This window comes from Phyllobates terribilis, unplaced genomic scaffold (assembly GCF_046119375.1).
Source record: "Phyllobates terribilis strain yellow unplaced genomic scaffold, ASM4611937v1 Scaffold_2__4_contigs__length_985480577, whole genome shotgun sequence".
In the NCBI taxonomy this organism is placed as follows: domain Eukaryota; kingdom Metazoa; phylum Chordata; class Amphibia; order Anura; family Dendrobatidae; genus Phyllobates; species Phyllobates terribilis.
The window spans coordinates 687187475-687207944 of record NW_027362762.1 but is presented as its reverse complement, the minus strand read 5'-3'; positions in this window follow the sequence as shown (position 1 = coordinate 687207944).

Here is a 20470-nt window from a genome sequence, read left to right as displayed (position 1 = left end):
TTCACTCTTTGTTTCAATTCAGCCATTTGGTAAATTCTAAAAAGTTAATTTTTTTTCTCATTAAAGTACACTGCACCCCATCTTAACTGAAAAAAAAACTGAAATGTAGAAAATTTAGCAAATTTATTAAAAAATAAAAAGTGAAGTATCACATGGTCATAAGTATTCAGACAATATGCCCAGTATTGAGTAGAAACACCCTTTTGAGCTATTACAGCCATGAGTCTTCTTGGGAATGATGCAACAAGTTTTGCACACCTGATTTTGGGGATCCTCTGCCATTCTTCCTTGAAGTTCCTCTCCAGTTCTGTCAGGTTTGATGGTGAATGTTGGTGGACAGCCATTTTCAGGTTTCTCCAGAGATGCTCAATTGGGTTTAGGTCAGGGCTATGGCTGGGCCTGTCAAGAATGGACACAGAGTTGCTCTGAAGCCACTTCTTTGTTATTTTAGCTGTGTGCTTAGGGTCATTGTCTTGTTGGAAGGTGAACCTTCGGCCAAGTCTGAGGTCCAGAGTACTCTGAAAGAGGTTTTCATCCAGGATATCTCTGTACTTGGCCGCATTCATGTTTCCTTCAATTGCAACCAGTCGTCCTGTCCCTGCAGCTGAAAAACACCCCCATAGCATGATGCTGCCGCCACCACAATGTTTCACTGTTGGGATTGTATTGGGCAGGTGATGAGCAGTGCCTGGTTTTCACCACACATACCGCTTAGAATTATCACCAAAAACTTCTATCTTCCACTCATCAGACCAGAGAATTTTATTTCTCATAGTCTGGGAGCCCTTCATGTGTTTTTGAGCAAACTCTATGCGGGCTTTCATATGTCTTGTACTGAGGAGAGGCTTCCGTCAGGCCACTCTGCCATAAAGGCCCGACTGGTGAAGGGCTGCAGTGAGAGTTGACTTTGTGGAACTTTCTTCCATCTCCCTACTGCATCTGTGGAGCTCAGCCACAGTGATCTTGAGGTTATTCTTTACCTCTCTCACCAAGGCTCTTCTCCCATGATTGCTCAGTTTGGCTGGACGGCCAGGTCTAGGAAGACTTCTGGTGGTCCCAAACTTCTTCCATTTAAGGATTAAGGAGGCCACTGTGTTCTTAGGAACCTTGAGTAATGCAGAATTTTTTTTGCAACCTTGGCCAGATCTGTGCCTTGCCACAATTCTGTCTCTGAGCTCCTTGGGCAGTTCCTTTGAGCTCATGATTCTCATTTGGTCTGACATGCACTGTGAGCTGTGAGGTCTTATATAGACAGGTGTGTGCCTTTCCAGATCAAGTCCTATCAGTTTAATTAAACACAGCTGGACTCCAATGTAGAACCATCTAAAGGAGTATCCCAAGGAAATGGACAGCATGTGACTTAAATATGAGTGTCCGAGCAAAGGGTCTGAATACTTATGACCATGTGATATTTCAGTTTTTATTTTTTAATAAATTTGCAAAAAATTCTACATTTCTGTTTTTTTCAGCCAAGATGGGGTGCAGTGTACTTTAATGAGAAAAAAATGAACTTTTTAGAATTTACCAAATGGCTGCAATGAAACAAAGAGTGAAAAATTTAAAGGGGTCTCAATACTTTCCGTACCCACTGTATATCCTTTTAATTTTGGGGTCTAAGGCATAACATTTCTCTTTGTGGAGAGTGACTTGTCAAATCTGGCATGTCAGAGTGAGGAGACTTAAAAAACATGCATGCTCCTCTGGGAAATTAAATATGCAAATTGTTTCTTCACAGAGGAAGAGGACTTGAACTGCTTCCAATAGTTGCTTCTAGAGTTCAAGTCCTTTTCCTCTCTGAAGAGACAGTTTGCATATTTCATTTCCCAGAGGAGCATGCGTGACTTTTAAAGGGTCTAAAATGTTAAGTCTGCATTCACTCTGTGTGAACAGCAGTAATGTATGCGTTATGCGTACTCCCGGCCAGAACCCAACTAGTGGGCACGGCCCTGCTCCATACAGTTGTTTTGAGCGAGGCTGCACCCCGTCCAGTGACGTGGTCACGGCCTTGCTGAATATAAGTATATGGAGCAAGTCTGCACACACTAGCCGGGTTCTGGACGGGTGTATGCATAACTCATATGTACCTGCTGGTCCCGGCTCAGAAACCGGTGAATCCTCACAGAGCTCAGTGTGTGCGCTGGGGGGATTCATAAGTCTGCAATCACACAGAGAGATTGCAGACTTATCATTTTAGACTGGACAACCCCTTTAAGTCTCCTCACTGTGACATACCAGGCTTGACATGTCACTCTCCACAAGGAGAAATGCTACCACTTAGACCCCAGTCCAGAGCCTTTAACCTAGTCAAATCAGATCTCATACCTTGCAGAGAGGAGGGGCAACATCTCGAAACACCACGTCTGCAAATTGAGATTCTGGTTTGGTCTTTATCCTAAGTTATATTGCAAGGCTCATTGGAGGGTCAATATTGACTTTTAGGATCGCTGCTTCCAATAGGTGGTGATAGATTTTGAGTCATCTTCCTCTCTGAAGAAATAATTTGCATATTCCTTTTAATTTTCACATTTTTGCATTTTGTAAACATAGTACTGTTTGTATGTTCAATCTAAAATTGAATAAGTTTTTCTTGCTGCTCTAAACATATCAACAACTTCAAAGAGGGAAATTATAGTGTGGCACCCGAGGAGTCTGGATGCCACATTAGCATTGCCTCCCTCACAGGGGGTGATGCCATGCCTAGAAGCAAGGAGGGGTCCCCTTATCAGGCAACACCAGCATCCAACACATTTCACAGCTCCAGACCAGAAGATGGAGCTCCTCCCCTTTAAATTAGAGCCTGGATGTGGGGTTTAAAAAAGTCAGTTGGAGTGAGAAAAGGGAGTTGGAGACAGGAGAGCGACGAGGGAGAATCTGGTGAAGGGAGCTGTGACCAAGCTCGCCCCGGAAAAAAACGCAAGAAACACCGGAGTCCATGGTTGTTGGGGTACTAAAGTCCCGACAGCTAAATCCTGAGGGCAGGACGTCCAGTGGCTCAGCAGCATAGTAGGGCCTGGCACCGCCACGAAGAAGCGACACCTGAAAAGGTCTCGAGCTGCCTGCCATACGGGCGTGGAATAGACTATTACTCAGGAACGAGGGCCGGAGCACAGCTTTAAGCAGCAGGGCCAAAGAGGATAGCGCAGAGGAAAGGCCTACATCTCCACCTGGCGAGGTGGATCTCAATCACCAGCTATTATCAATGCCCCGGTCTGTTCCGTCAAACCTCAAGTAAAGGTAGAAGAAACCGCCATTCTTGTGTTGTCTGATCATTATCTGCGCCCTCAGCCCTGCACTATTCTGTCCCTGCAAACAACATCTACCTTTTCAAATCTCCATATACTGCCCTGAAGCTTAGCTCTGCCTGTGGAGAGCTGAACCATCTTTTCTGCGTCACCATCAACCCCAGTGGATCTGCACCGCAGCGGCGGCCCCATATAGCCGCATACCACGGGTGGCATCACAAACATTATCCCCAAATCTTTATTTCCCCAATTGACTGTTCTTTATTTGACCACCCTGGTCCACGGACCGGGTCACTGCCACCATGACTACACCAGTACAGGATCGGCCCGGCTACCGAGTACCACACGGCCCCAGAGGGCGAGTCAACTTAGTGTCACAAACAGGATTCGAAGCCCGGTATAACCGGGTACTGTGTGCCATAGACATTGCTGAGCTGTATAATCACGTCATTTGACATCAGTGGAGGGGAAGCAGGAGGCCCCGATCCAGAACCCCCGGGTAAGTGATCCTTCTCACCTGCAGAGCAGCAGACTGGTACGCCAGCAGAAACCCAGGACCTGGCTGAGGTTCACTAGGGGGGGAGGAAGATGCCCAATCTGGGAGAGGATCCAGCTGCTGGCGCGGCCTCCGCCACTGTAATGTCTTTATACATGCCGTATAACCCAGGGGCTGCGCGGTTGCCTCGGTACTCAGGGGAGTCGCATACCCTGAGCGAATTTGAGGAGAGACTGCGCAGTTTGTTCCAAGTGTACCCCCTGTCTGAGGAGCAAAAAGTCAGCATCCTTATAGGCCAGCTAATCGGCGCAGCCCAGAGGGAGGTGAAGTCCTGGCCGGGCAGGGACAAAAGCACTGTTAAACAAATTCTGGCCAGGTTGAAGGATACCTTTGACACCCACACAGCAGCGGAGAATAAAATGAAGTTCTACGGGTGCAAACAAAGGGTGCAGGACAGTGTACGGGACTCTGCTTTAAACCTGCAGGAGGCGCTGCGGGCCATTAAACAGGTAGAGCCCGACAGTGTGCGAGACAAGGACAGATTGCTAACCGAGCAGTTTATCGAGGGGCTCCTGTCTAACGCTCACCGGACACAGCTGCACATTATGGCTCTGCAAAACCCTGATCTGGACTTAGCGCAATTTAAAGACCGGGCCTTCCGGGTGGTGCGAGAATCAACCCCAAGTGGCACTGCACCCCTCCGGCGCCCAGCTATCACATACCACCAGTAGGCGGCGTCTTTCTCCCCGGCACCTGCGGAGGCTGACGCGCAGACCCTAGATAATAACCCCTCTGCAGACCTACGTCTTCAGGTACAGGAGCTGACCAAAAGTGTGGCTACACTAACTAAAACGGTGCCTGCCATGCAAGTGTCTCCAGAGGAAAGGATCCAGCTGGTTTCCAGTCCAGATGACGACCCATGGTGACGGCAGAGAAGAATTCCACCGACCAAAGGGAGAGACAGCGATCGCTAAGGCCAGAACGGACAACCCATCTGCCGCCGCTGTCAAAAGGCGGGGCACGTCGCAAGATTCTGCGATTTAAACGAGCCACCCCTGGGGCCGAGAGTCAACCCCCAGGAGTAAGATGACCAGGCCCACAAAGCTGGTGAGACAAGTACGTGGGAGGACGACCGGTCCTACCTGTCGTGCTTGATGGCATCCCGATGAACGCGTTACTGGATACTGGTTCCTAGGTGACAACGATGCCATAGATCCTTTTTAAACTATACTGGGCTGATTCAGACATTACCCGCAGTCCAGATGAACACTTTAAATCTTTGCCAGCAATGGTCAGCCCTTGCCTCAGGTGGGGTATAAAGAGGTGACCATAAAGGTTGGCCGAGTAGAATTGCCATCACAAGAGTTGATTATTGTAGATATTGATCACCGAGAAAGCCACCCTATGACAACCTTAGGCACCAATGTGATAGAGAATTGTCTTGGGGAAATTATTGTTTTGTTACAACAGGTCGCAGAGACTGCCAGTTCTAGTGAGCAGTGAGTTCTGCAGAAGGAGATCAAAGCCCTGATGCAGAGACCACAGGTAGAGCTGTCTGGTGGAGAAGTCGGCAGTGTCAGAGTGAATGATCCATTCCCCATTGCAATGCCCCCTAGGAGTGAAATGTTAATATGGTGTCGGGCAGCAATAGGTCTCAGGGGTCAAGATTATTAGGCCCTGGTAGAACCCGTGTACTCTGATAGTAGGCCCACCATCTTGACGGCCAGGGGGTAGTCGATGTCCGCAAGGGGAGAGTACCGATACGCATCCTGAATTGTGGGGAGAAAGAGGTCCAGTTACCCCGGTATGCCACCCTTGCTAAGCTGTTCGTTGTCAGTAACAACGCAATAAAGGCAGTGGAACCCAATGGCTCCAAGGGGCAGAAGGAGCATTGGTGTCAGAAGCTACAAGTAGGCACTGACTCCACCCCTTTGCACCAAAAGCATGTGGTGTACCGGGTGGTCCAAGAATATGAGCGAGTCTTTAGCAAACACCCACTAGACTTTGGGCAGTTAAAAGAGGTCCAACATCATATCCCCACAGGCAATCATCCGCCCATTAAAGAGAGGTACCGGCCTGTACCCCCAGCTCACTATCAATGTGCAAAGGGAATGCTACGGGAGATGAAGGAGGCTGGGGTGTTCAGAGATAGTTGTAGCCCCTGGGCATCTCCATTAGTACTCGTTAGAAAGAAAGATGGTACAATGAGGATGTGTGTTGACTATAGGCAGATTAACCGCATTACACATAAGGATGCCTACCCATTAACCAGAATTGAGGAATCATTAGCTGCACTGAGATTCGCTAACTATTTCTCCATTCTAGATCTCACCAGTGGGTATTGGCAGGTTCCCTTTGCAGAGGCGGACAGAGAGAAGACCGCGTTTACGACACCAATGGGCCTCTGCGAGTTCAACTGCATGCCATTCAGGCTCTGCACCACCCTGGGAACATTCCAGTGGTTAATAGAGTGTTGCCTAGGACACAAAAACTTCAAAACCATTCAGCTGTACCTAGACGACGTAATCTGGACGAGGTGTTCGAGGCCCTATCTGGTTTTGGCCTGAAAGTAAAGCCGTCCAAGTGCCACCTGTTAAAGCCCAAGGTGCAGTACCTAGGCCATGTGGTAAGTGCTGAAGGTGTAGCACCAGACCCTGAAAAAGTCAACGTGATCAAGGACTGGCCAAGACCCTCCACTCTGAAGGAAGTGCGGCTGTTCCTCGGGCTGGTAGGCTACTACAGGAGATTCCTCAAGGGTTTCACCAACATAGTGGCACCCATGCAGGAACTCTTAGTGGGCCAGTCCAAGAAGGCCAAGAACCCAAATCCTCTGTTCGAGTGTCCGTGGTTGTTCGGGTACTAAAGTCCCGACAGCTAAATCCGGAGGGCAGGAGACTTTTGGTCTCCTGGCCCCACCAAAAGCCCAGCGGCTCAGCAGCATACTAGGGCCCATTGCCACCGCGAAGGAGCAACACCTGAAAAGGGCTCGAGCTGCCTGCCATACGGGCGAGGAATAGACGATTGCTCAGGAACGAAGGCGGAAGCACAGCTTTAAGCAGCAGGGCCAAAGAGGATAGCGCAGAGGGATGGCCTACAACTCCATCTGGTGAGGTGGATCCCCAAATTGCTTCTAGGCCACCCGTATCTCCATCACCAGCTATTACCAGTGCCCCGGTCTGCTCCGTCAAACCTCAAGTAAAGGTAGAGGAAACCGCCATTCTTGTGTTGTCTGGTCATTATCTGCGCCCTCAGCCTTGCACTACACTGTCCCTGCCGACAACATCTACCTTTTCAAATCTCCATATACTGCCCTGGAGCTTAGCTCTGCCCATGGAGAGCTGAACCATCTTTGCTGTGTCACCATCAGCCCCACTGGATCTGCACCACAGCGGCAGCCCCATATAGCCGCATACCACGGGTGGCGTCACGAACATTATCCCCAAATCTTTATTTCCCCAATCGACTGTTCTTTATTTGACTGCCCTGGGCACACGGACCGGGTCACTGCCACCGGGATTACCACAGTACAGGACCGGCCCGGCTACCGAGTACCCCACGACCCCAGGGGGCGTGTCAAAAGCCTGGCTGTATAACACTGTAAATGCCAGAATGCTAGAAGTGTACCCATTTGGTGCTATAGAGCTGGGTGTACAGCACATGTGTACTAGGGTGTTACGCAGTGAAGGCATTTCGCTGGCCTATCAAAACAGAATGTGGTGGCAGCAAGAAGTGTGTTTTGAATATGTGAAATTTTGGTGGGGTGCACTTAGTTCTAGCATACTGAGATGGAAAGTAAGTGAGAGAATGGGGTAACCTTTTACAGTCTCATCCAAGACAAGTGTGCTACGAGTGGGTGATTTTTGTGAAACAGAAGTAACATTATTATCATTTTGTATTTTTTCCGTACCCTACAGCTGCTTAAAGGGGTTGTCCGGTCAAAAGTGATAAGTCTGCAGTCACTCCCCCAGTGTCTCCCCCCAGCCTAGGCACTGTGCTCTGTGGGGATTTGCCGATATGAGACCCGGGACCAGAGGCTATGTATATGTTATACATACACAAGTATGGAGAGAGGCCATGCCCCATCTATTGACTTGGACGGCTGGTGGGCATGTCCGACTAGAAGGTGCGGCCTCGCTCAATACATGTTACGCAGGGTGTTGGAAAGACAGGATGTGGTGCAACACAGAGGGAAGAGGGAAAGGGAGCCCAGACACTAGGGAAAGGGGGGAGTGGAGACCTCCTAGTCTGGTCTAGTGTCACCCTGTCTCAACTACCATCCCTATATTGTCTCTCCACCAATTGTCACACGCGTGCCTCGCCCTGACTTTCCCTGGCGTATGGCTAAGGCTAGGGAAGGGAGGAGATGAGCACTTGTCGATCTCCACTAAACTCTATAGACAACAAGGGTAGACAAACAGGGGGGATTGCTTAGCTTTAGACGACTCCAGCCAAATGCGTACACAGTCTCAAGCTCAAGGTTCTGTCAAGGTTAAATATATATATTATAGAAAATCAATTAGTTTCTTTTAATAGATTACCTAATCAGTGTGAATTAATATAGAGATGATGGAATAATCTATGTGTATATATGTATGCAAATGTGTATATGCACATGGATTATGTTAATGGTTAATGAATATATAACTAACAGTTTCTGTTCTTATTGTAGGCATGAACAACTAAATGATTTCCTGGGAATGACGTATGCATGTGCATGGCTGATAACAGAGAGATTCATGTTGAGTTGGCAAAGATGGCGCTGAGAGACGACTTCACCCCTCCATCAGAATTCCTAAGGCGTTACCGAGGCCAAGAGATACATGGATGAGCAAATTGCAGTGTGCCAAGTTATCAGAAAGAGCAATGAATTTTACTAATCCCACCTAGGAGTAGAATACTATATAACCCCATGTCTACGTAATAAAGTATGCCATTTTGCGTGGTTCAGTCTCTGAGTGAAGTTTTTCGACCAGATAAGCAAATTTGGTTGATTAGCTTCTTTGCATGCACTCGGACATTTTTAATTTGGAGGAGAGCAGTTACCTAGAGTATCTTAAATTGGTGAAACCTCCACAGTTCCACATATTTTTTAAGCAAGGACCTATGGTACACGTTGTGGACTTTAAGGACCTGAGGAAGTTCAAGACGAAACTCTGCTGGGTTAATGACGGCGGTTATTTTATAGGGACCAAGAAACCTAGGTCCCAGCTTCCAAGAAGGAACTTTCAATTTTATATTCCTGGTAGACAACCACACAAAGTCATTCACATTCAGGTCCGGACCTGGCAAGCGTTTTCTGTCAGCCATACATTTATACCTGTCTCCCATGATCTTTAAATTACTCAGCACACCTTGCCATACTGAGGAGAGCGACGAAGCAAACCGTTCCTCCTCAGGAACTCCTGAAGCTCCTCTCCCACTCAAGGTACCAAACTGTGGGTTTTAACCTTATGCACCAAAGAACGGTGACCTGCCAGTGGATTCTTGACGATGATTATTAATGGCAAATTCTGCCAGCGGTAGGTAGGGTGCCCAATCGTCCTGATTTTCGGAAACGAAACACCTGAGGTAGGCCTCCAAATTCGGTTTGACATGCTCGGTCTGTCCATTCGACTGAGGGTGGAAGGCAGAGGAAAAGGACAGCTGCACCCCCAGTCGAGAACAAAATGCATACCAGAACTTGGAAACAAACTGGGTCCCCCGATCTGACACCACATCGGAGGGAATCCCGTCAATCTTCACAATCTCATTTATGAACACCTGAGCCTTGGCATTTGGAAGAGCAGGCAATGCGATAAAATGAACCCTTTTACTGAACTTATCTACTACCACCAAAACCACCGATTTGCCTGCAGAAACCGGTAGGTAATAAAATCCATAGACAAGTGTGTCAATGGCCAACTAGGGATAGGTAGCGGAAGAAGAGTACCAGACGGATGGGTACGCGGAACCTTAGAATGCGCGCAAATACTACGAGCAGCTACATGTTCAATTACATCCCAATGCAACCCCTGCCACCAAAAACGACGAGAGAGGAGGTCCGGGTTGCCTTATCACATGGATGCCCAGCAAGCACAGAGTTAGCATCCGACCATTTGGAAAAATCAGACCCCTTCTTAGTCATGTCAGTAAGGGGCTACACTAAAACAGAGTAATTTTGGATGAATTTCCGGTAAAAATTAGTAAAGCCCAGAAAACGTAGAGCCTTCAGGTTCTCGGGACATTCCCAGTCAAGGACTGCACGGATCTTCTCCGGATCCATCCAAAAACCCGAAGATGACAACAAGTACGCCAAAAACTGCACCTCCTGAACAGCGAAAACAGATTTTTCTAGTTTGCCATGAAGTTTGTTATCCCTTAATATCTAGAGCACCTGCTTAACATGCCCCTGATGTGTCTCAAAATCAGGTGAGTAAACCAAAATATCGTCCAGATAGACCACCACAAACCTCACCACCAAATGATGGAAAATATAATTTATGAAATGCTGGAATACCGCAGGTGCATTGGTCAAACCAAAAGGTATAACTAGACTCTCGAAATGTCCTTCTGGGGTATTGAACTCTGTTTTACATTCGTCCGCTTCTCTGCTTCTAACCAAGTTGTAGGCTCCCCTTAAATCCAACTTGGAGAATACCTTAGCTACCACAACCTGGCTGAACAAATCAGGAATCAGAGGAAGAGTATATGGATCATGGATGATAATTTGGTTTAATTCCTGGAAATCTAAACAGGGACATAGACCGCCATCTTTTATCTTCACAAAGAAGATTCCTGCCACCTCGGGTGAAGATGAGGGTCTGATATGTTCCTTCTCCAGACTTTCCGCAATGAAATCCTTCATGGCTGGTCTCTCAGGGCTAGAAAGATTATACAGTCTGGACTTGGGTAGTTTAGCTCCGGGGGTCAGGTTAATAGGACAGTCATAAACACGATGAGGAGGCAAATCCTGACACCCCCACTCAGAAAAAACGTCCTCATACAGAAAAGCAGGTAATATTTCCGTAGAGACAGTAGCAATGGAAATATCTAGACAGTTCTCATGTAATCTCCCCATTCAATAATCTCCCCAGTTTGCCAATCCACCAACGGATTATGTTTAACAAGCCAAGGGACACTCAAGACAATCAGTGTGGGAAGATTGTCCAGAACATAGCAAGGGATTATTTCACAATGAACTGACCCCACCCTCAGTTTTACATTATGTACAATCTGAGTAAATGCTTTCTGTGCAAGTGGCGCTGAGTCAATGGCAAAAATGGAAAATGGTTCAGCTAAAGCAAAGCAAGCAAGACCATGATTCACAAACTCAGCATCAACCATGCTGACTCCGGCTCCATTTTCAATAAACACAGAAATGTTCTCGGTTTTGCTCTTTAGCACCACCTCTGCTGTCAGGACTAAGCGGGAACCGCAGTTTGGCCACAAATACACCCCTTGTTTATCCAACTCCAGACAATCAAGAGTTAATAGAGTCTCCTTTTGTTTAGGAATTGAAGGACAGGTCCCAACAAAATGTCCCTTTTTCCCACAAAAAAAAAAAACGCATTTTTTTCTTGCGAATTTCTGGGGAGATGTATGATGTAGAGACACCCCCTAACTGCATGGGTTCCTCCACAGAGAAGGTGATCTCACCCGTCTATCCTGAAGGCATCTATCAAGATGTATGGCCAACGAGATAGCAGCCTCCGAGGACTGAGGGGTTTCATATACTGCTAAGGCATCTTTCAACCTTTCAGTAAGCCCCTCACAAAATTGACTTCTAAGGGCTTCCATTTGGAATCCGTTGCCCATCTATGGAATTCCGAACTGTACGTTTCCACTTCCCCTGCTGAAGGTGACGTAGCCTAGCCTCAGCCAAGGCGACTCGGTCAGGGTCATCATAGATGAGGGCCAGAGCCCCGAAAAACCCCTCCACAGACTGGAGACAAACCGAGTCCTACGGTAATGAAAATGCCCATGACTGAGGATTTCCCTGAAATAGAGAGATCACAATACCAACCTGTTGCTCCTCATTTCCAGAGGAATAGGGACGAAGTTTAAAATACAGGCCTCCTTGAATACAAAAACTTGTACCTACCTCCAGAAAACCTGTCCGGGAGGGGAACTTTGGGTTCAGGCTGGACAGGCCTTCCTGCAGAGACCCCCACCTTTGCGGCCTGTAGCCAGTGATGCTGCTGCTGTACCTCACCGCGGAGGTCATTTACCTAAAGAGACAGTCTGTGCAGCCGCTCTGCGAGCTCTGCAACTGAGCCCATACCAAGGGAGAAAGGAAAAAAAAAGGTCCACGCCAAAAACACACAGAGGAAAAAAAAATGTCTTTTTTTTTTTTCTCTCTTTCCTTTTCAAAATGTGCTCGGCCGGCGATAATGTCACGCAGGGTGTGGGAAAGACTTAGTGCAACACAGAGGGAAGAGGGAAAGGGAGCCCAGACACTAGGGAAAGGGGGAGTGGAGACCTCCTAATCTGGTCTAGTGTCACCCTGTCTCAACTACTGTCCCTATATTAGCTCTTCACCAATCGCCGCACGCGTGCCTGAACCTGACTTTACCTGCCATATGGCTAAGGCTAGGGAAGGGAGGAGATGAGCACTAGTCGATCTCTGCTAAAATCTATAGACAACGGTAGACAAACAGGGGGGATTGCGTAGCTTTAGACGACTCCAGACAAATACGCACGCGGCCTCAAACTTCAGAGAGGATGAAGTACTGCTCTTGCTAAAGCCTCACAAGTAGTAATGAATATTGCCGGCACCTCCCTCTCAGACACACCAGGTATTTATACACTCAGGCCAGGGAGCTAATTAGCCAGAGGGAGGTAGCTGCTGGGTCCTAGAGAGAGACAGCCACTAAGAAGATGTCTGTAATGCTAAACGTAGAGATCTCCTGCAACCAACTGCAGGGTGACTGTCCTGTCACCTCTGACATGCCCGTGACAATACAAGTGTATGGAGAGTGAGGCCGCGCCCAGTGTCCGGGGTATGTAAATGTAGTAGTGGGGAAGGACGTAGCTTCCTATAGCACTGAAAGAGTTAAAAAGAGAATGTTCCCAATAGTTAGAGCTCTCTGCGCTTCAGTTAGGTCCAGTTAAGGGGTTAGCTGTGATAATCAAGCCAGCAGAGTAGAGGGGAAACTTAGTGCCATGATCAAGCATAGAGTGTGTATAAAGCTTGCTTCTGATATAATTCCTTGTGGGCTGTAGTATTGGTAACCAGCCACAAGATGCCACTGTCCCGGGTGCAGATGCCATGTTGAGCCTGCCAGCAGTATTGCAGACAGTGAAGGGGTTAATGGTGTGTGATAAAACCGCCCACAGAAGGTGGGCACATTAGGAAAATCTCTGCTTAGTTTCCAGAAGCAGGAAGTGATGAGCCAGTGAGAGTTTGGACAGTGAACCTTACGGACAGCCTAATATAGTGGCTGCTAGGGTAGACGGGAGCTCCATACCCTCAGACAGTAGGATCACCAGTGTGAAGATCTCCCTACGCAAGAGTCCTGTTAGCCGGCCGGAGAAACTCAGCGGAGGTATTGAGGACCCGGGGCACTTTTAGTCTGCAGGCTGCAGAGGAAGATAGGACTCCAGGCTAAGACGTGGGGGAGATATAGGATCCGGATACACTGTCGATAGTGAGGAAGATTCTCTTGGGCTAGAGATTAGAGTCACAGAGATGCTTCACTTAAAGAGGGAACCAGGGCTGAAGATGTTGCCAGCGCCTGTGAGGGAGATGATAACCTGTCGGGCCTTATCCATTATATCTGCCTGTAAATACTGTATATATTCCTCTTCCCCAAGCAGGGGCTACAGCTCGCCCACGACTACCTTGCTGGGGAACTTTACATATAACACATATATACCCTCCATTACTGGGTCTCATACCGGCGAATCCCCGTAATGCACAGTGCCTGCGCTGGGGGGATTCAGAATTCTGCCGTCACACAGAGTGACTGCAGACTTATCACTTTTGACCAGACAACCCCTTTAAACAAAGAAAAAACACATCCTATTTTTATTGCATGGAATAAATCTTTTACAATGTCCATTTGGTGTGACACAGTCTTACATTCACTGTTCATGATCACTTGGGACATGGGATAGTCCTTAAGATCCCCATGTACACACATCACCCCCATGCATTTTCCAGGGGTGTACAATATATGAGAAAGACCATTTCTAAGGTCTCCTGAGTCCAGGAGTCTAGTCATACTGCTGCCATTGACAGTCTCTGGCACAATTGAGGCTCCTCAGTTTGGCAGGGTACAGCACCGTGTAGAGTGAGGGCTGAGGGCAAACAAAGAACATTATCAGGCCACACCATACTCAGCATGTTCTGCTGTATGTCATATGACAATGTCATGCTATGTGCTCAGGGTAATGAGACCTCCGACAGATGACTTAATGAGACTTTGAAACAGATTTCCAATTCCATTTGTTTGTCGACCAGAATTTTTCCCTGCTCTCCCACAGCTTTATGCACGCTTCTACTAATACCAGAAGGGACTGTAGGGTTTCCTCTGCAGTGATTTTACTTTAGCAGCCCCAGAAAGAAGGTTTTCAGCTGTGCTAGACCTCTCCAAAAGGTTTATGAGCTTGTCTGAATTCTTTGGATTTCCATGGACAACCCAGCACTGTACATGCAAAGGAAAAATAAAGCGATTAATTACAACTTTTTTGACAATCTGCTCTGGGGAAAATATCCATTGTTTTACCTGCTATGACTGGACCACTAGATTTAGTCTCTAGCGATGAAATGTTTCAGTATGTAATTTGCTGTAATTATAGACAAAAACACTACGGTACTGCAGATATACAGTATGCATAAAGATAATTCTTTAAATAATAAGCAATCCAGTTAAATATGTGACTTTTTGGTTCTTAATACCTTTATCAGATAAACTGATTGCATATGTGATCTAGTTTAGATAAAGTGAGTCTACAACACGGCACTATGGTATAGAATAAAGTATGACATAAAATGTAAAATACAGATGACAAACTCGACAAATGACAAAAAAACAGACTCTGAGAAAAACAGTAAAGACTAGCATCATTTTAGATATAATTCTGGTTATTCTAATATAAAGAAGCATGGCACAAAATACCTCTGTGTGGCTATATTTAACACACAATCCCTAACAGCTCAATGTTGTGCTGCAGGATAAGAGATTCTAGCTAAATGAAAACAGTAATTTTTATTAGTACAATAAACAATACAAGCTGACATACAAAAAAACAGGTAATTCTTTCTATCAAACAATTGTCCTTTGTGGTATAATATACCTAAGTAAGTAGATTGCACTTCTTACTAATTACATATACACTGCTCAAAAAAATAAAGGGAACATTTAAACTACAGAATATAACTTCAAGTAAATCAAACTTCTGTGAAATCAAACTGTCCACTTAGGAAGCAACACTGATTGATAATCAATTTCACATGCTGTTGTGCAAATGGAATAGACAATAGATGGAAATTATTGGTAATTATCAAGACACCCTCAATAAAGGAGTGGTTCTGCAGGTGGGGACCACAGACCACATCTCAGTACCAATGCTTTCTGGCTGATGTTTTGGTCACTTTTGAATGTTGGTTGTGCTTTCACACTCGTGGTAACATGAGACCAACTCTACAACCCATAGAAGTTGCTCAGGTAGTGCAGCTCATCCAGGATGGCACATCAATGGGAGCTGTGGCAAGAAGGTTTGCTGTGTCTTACAGCGAAGTGTCCAGCGGCTGGAGGCGCTACTGTGGCACCCCAGAGGGTCTGGTTGCCACAGTGGTATTGCCTCCCTTAAAAGAGGTAATGCCATGTCTGGAGGCAAGCAGGGGTTTCCTGGTCAGGTACACTATACATGCAACACTTTCCTGGCTCCAGGCCAGCAAGGGGAGTCCCTCCCCTTGGCAACTGGTATCTGGGGGCGGGGTTAGTTTAGTCAGTGGCAGAGAGTTGAGTTTAGGACACTGAAGAGAGAGGAGCTAGGGACTGGAGCTGGAGATAGCTCGTCCTAGCTGGACTGCTCAAGGAACCGGACACCGGAGTCTGAGGCTGTGGGACCCTTCAGGCCCAGCAGCAGATACCGCAGGGCAGGAGATTGCAGGTCCTGGCCCCATCAGACGCCCGGAGGCTCAGCAGCACCGAGGGACCAGTACCGCCAAAGAGGAGCGAGGCATCCACAAGGCCCGAGCTGCCAGCCATACGGGTGAGCACAGCACGTTACACTCAGGGACGTGGGCTACAACACAGCTATGAGCAGAATAGCCAAAGAGAGTAGTGAGCATGGCAGGCCTACAACTCCACCTGGCCAGGAGGACTCTATGCTTGCTCCCAGACTGACCAGACTCTTATCTCTAGCCAGTACTCCAGTCCAGGCCTGTCTAGTTGCTACCAGTAGTTTATAAGGCCGAAAAAAGACAAGCGTCCATCCAGTTCAGCCTATTTCTTGTGCACTGCAGCTATTCCGCAGCGTTGATCCAGGGGAAGGCAACAAAAAACCATGCGGTATAGGCCAATTTACATCATTGAGGAAAAATTCACTTCCCGACACCAATCTGGCAGTCAGATTAAATCCCTGGATTAATTAACTAAGCATAAGATGTAATTTTATTGTTCTCAAGAAAGGTGTCCAGGCCTCTCTTGAACTCATTAAGTGAGTTGGACATCACCACTTCCTCTCCCAGAGAGTTCCAGAGTCTCACGGCTCTGACCGTAAAGAATCCCCTTCTATGCTGGTGCAGGAACCTACTTTCCTCCAGACGCATAGTGTGCCCCCTCGTCTTTGTCACCATCCTTGGTATAAACAGGTCATGGGAGAGATCTCTGTACTGCCCCCTGATGTATTTATACATGTTTATGAGGTCTCCCCTAAGCCTTCTCTTTTCCAACGTAAATAGGCCTAATTTTGACAACCTCTCTGGGTATTCTAGTCCCTCCATTCCCTTTATTACCTTCGTCGCCCTCCTTTGTACCCTCTCTAGCTCCAATATGTCTTTCCTGAGCACCGGAGCCCAGAACTGTGCACAATATGGACTGCACTATATGGACTCTGTGGTTATTTCTGCACCGCGACACCCTGCACATCCACCATCACCCACACATGCTGCCCTGAAGCTACACTCTTCCTGTGGGGAGTTATATCATCTTTGCTGCTATACCACCAGCTTCAGAGGACTGTTCCGCAGCGGCGGCCTCATTAGCCGCACTCCACAGGTGGCGTAGTCGGACATTATAAATACCATACACATAAACTACCCTTGGATTGACCACCTGGGTCACGGACCGGGTCACCGCCACTGTGACTACAACCCCCAGCATCTACCGGCCCGACTCCGGGTGCCCCACGGCCCAGGGGGCGAGTCACTACCAGGAAACAGGCCAGTACACCAAGAGACATGGAGGGGGTCGTAGGAGGGCAACAACCCAGCAGCAGGACCACTACCTCCGCCTTTGTGCAAGGAGGAACAGGAGGAGCACTGCCAGAGCCCTGCAAAATGACCTCCAGCAGGCCACAAATGTGCATGTGTCTGCACAAATGGTTAGAAACCGACTCCATGAGGGTGGTATGAGGGCCCAACGTCCACAGATGGGGGTTGTGCTCACAGCCCAACACCATGCAGGACGCTTTGCATTTGCCACAGAACACCAGGATTGGCAAAGTCGCCACTGGCACCCTGTGCTCTTCACAGATGAAAGCAGGTTCACACTGAGCACATGTGACAGACTTGACAGAGTCTGGAGATACCATGGAGAGCGATCTGCTGCCTTCAACATCCTTCAGCATAACCGGTTTGGCAGTGGGTCAGTAATGATGTGGGGTGGCATTTCTTTGGAGGGCAGCACAGCCCTCCATGTGCTCGCCAGAGGTAGCCTGACTGCCATTAGGTACTGAGATGAGATCCTCAGACCCCTTGTGAGACCATATACTGGTGCGGTTGGCCCTGGGTTCCTCCTAATGCATGACAATGCCAGACCTCATGTGGCTGGAGTGTGTTAGCAGTTCCTGCAAGATGAAGGCATTGAAACTATGGACTGGCCCGTCCGTTCCCCAGACCTGAATCCGATTGAGCACATCTGGGACATCATGTCTCGCTCCATCCACCAACGTCACGTTGCACCACAGACTGTCCAGGAGTTGGCGGATGCTTTAGTCCAGGTCTGGGAGGAAATCCCACAGGAGACCATCCGCAACCTCATCAGGAGCATGCCCAGGCATTGTAGGAAGGTCATACACGCACGTGGAGGCCACACACAATACTGAGCCTCATTTTGACTTGTTTTAAGGACATTACATCAAAGTTGGATTAGCCTGTAGTGTGTTTTTCCACTTTAATTTTGGGGGTGACTCCAAATCCAGGCCTCCATTGGTTAATAAATTTGATTTCCATTGATGATTTTTGTGTGATTTTGTTGTCAGCACATTCAACTTTGTACAGAACAAAGTATTCAATGAGAATATTTCATTCATTCATATCTAGGATGTGTTATTTGAGTGTTCCCTTTATTTTTTTGAGCAGTGTAAAAAACAAGACTCACCAGGTGTCTCATCTACCCCTGGTAACAACTAGAAGTGACACAAATTATTTTAAAATGCATACATTTTTATTGAATGACAAATATTACAAATTGTTAAAACAGGAAAAGATGCAAAAATAGGAGAGCTGGAGCCCCATAACATTATATTGTAACAATATTTGCAAAACAAACACATTTTTGGTCTAATAGCCTAATATTTAAATCAATAGCTAGAGCCCATTACAAAGATATTTTTAAGCACATGCATGATATCAATCTCCGAAAGCAGAGGCAACAGTTAAAAAAAAGTTTCATGGTATAAATGCAAATTGAGACAAACAAAAAATATATATTATACAAATTTTTAAATGTTGAACACAATGTCCCAAAATCAATTATTAATCATCATTTTTTTATATTCACACATTGGATGATAGCTATGCATTTCATATATATTAAATCTTATTGTTGCCACATTTGCATTATAATCATGAATCGAACTATATTAATATTCTGCATAATAATAGTGAAATAAAGCGCTAACATGCTTATGTAAATTCCTTGTGTGAAGAAAATTCAAGCTAATCCCATGTCAATCATTGTGCCCTGTTTGGCGGGGATTATAGAGATCTTCAATGTACAGTGTAATTCGACACTCCTGCAAGAGAGGGGGCCGAGAGGCAGCGAGTGACATACTGTACATCACAGCAGCGGTGAGCTGCACAGGAAGACCCCCAAGCCATGCGGTACTTTGTGTCAGATACTATAATTCAACACCGAGTTATAGAAATATGATACATCCCAGTGATACAACAAATAGATTTTTGGAAACCCAAGAGAATGGGGAATGTCACCCTGGCTTTCAGCACAGTCCAGCGTGTAGGGAAAGGGAGATACATGGCACAGCCTTGCGGGGGCCCCTAGGGCCCCGGTGCTTGGTATCCCCGTATAGCAGGGGCCTGGCTGGATCCGATGACACCAGAACCGGCTCCCTAGGACCGTCCATTAAGGAGGTATAGCCCGTTTTAGTTTTTGGGAGTTTTTAGCTGAGAGAGACCAGGGGTGGAGACTTAGGCTCAACCAGGGTGCAGTAAGGGGAGTGACCCAGAGGGGTTAAGAGCCCCTGCAGCTAGAGCCCAATGTCTTTGTCTTTGGGAGGTCGCAAGGATACATCATGTGGGCAAAGTCCTGCAACAAAGAGAGAGGGCCCCACAATCCTTCTATGTGGCAGCCCCTCCCCCAAAAGCCAGGCCTTCCATCTGACTGGTAACTAACTCTTAATAACTGCTTCATATCTCTTGTACCATTACTATTGTGTGTGCATTTCTGACCATTATGTATATATAACCCTTATGTATATAGTGTAATGTTTAGTGTGCCCTTACAAGGATTAAATATATAATTTAACCTTGGGCTGCTCTTTTATCTCGATCCACGAACTCTCATGCCGTTGTTCGGTCTGGCTGGTTTGTAGCCCGACATAAGTCCCGTTATATCTAATAGAAACTGGTGGCAACTCTCCCAGGCCGACAAGGTTCTGCTTCACTGGAGCTAGTGAAGGAGCCTCTCAGCCTGTCAGGGGTGTGAGCGAGTGTGGTGCCACATCAGTGACTGAGTGGGCCACCTCTTCTCACTCCCTGGTGCCTTCCTGTACTCTTGTGGACAGGGGGTGTTTGTGTAGAACTGTATCAATCTGACCTTTCGCATCCTCGAGGGGGTGCGGAACGTCACGTTGGTGCAAAGGGCAGATCCATATCACATGATCCGTCTGATATAATAGTGATGTCAGGTGGGTGGCTGGGTGTCAATCCATCACAAGTGGTGGCAGCGGTGGGATTCTGCGGCGGTCTCTCTGCTGTTGTATATTATGCCAAATGCCCTTGTCAGAAGATTTATGTTAGCCTTACCAACAAGGAACTGAAGGATCAGGTAAGGGAACATGTCCGCGACATTGAGAAAGCTAGAAATGGAGATGACCTTTCCCTTTTCAAGACAATACTACGCCATTTTAAACAATTCCATAATTGTATCCGTAGAAATTTAAAAATAAAGGGAATTGATCGGGTTGATATGGGTCAAAGAGGAGGTGATTTGGGAAAAATATTAGCACAACTAGAAAGTAGATGGATCTTTCGCCTGGGCACTTTAACTCCGCAGGTGTTACGAATCGGGATTATGTGCTCCCACCTGGTAATGGAGCAGGTCCGGTACTACGCTACTCTGGC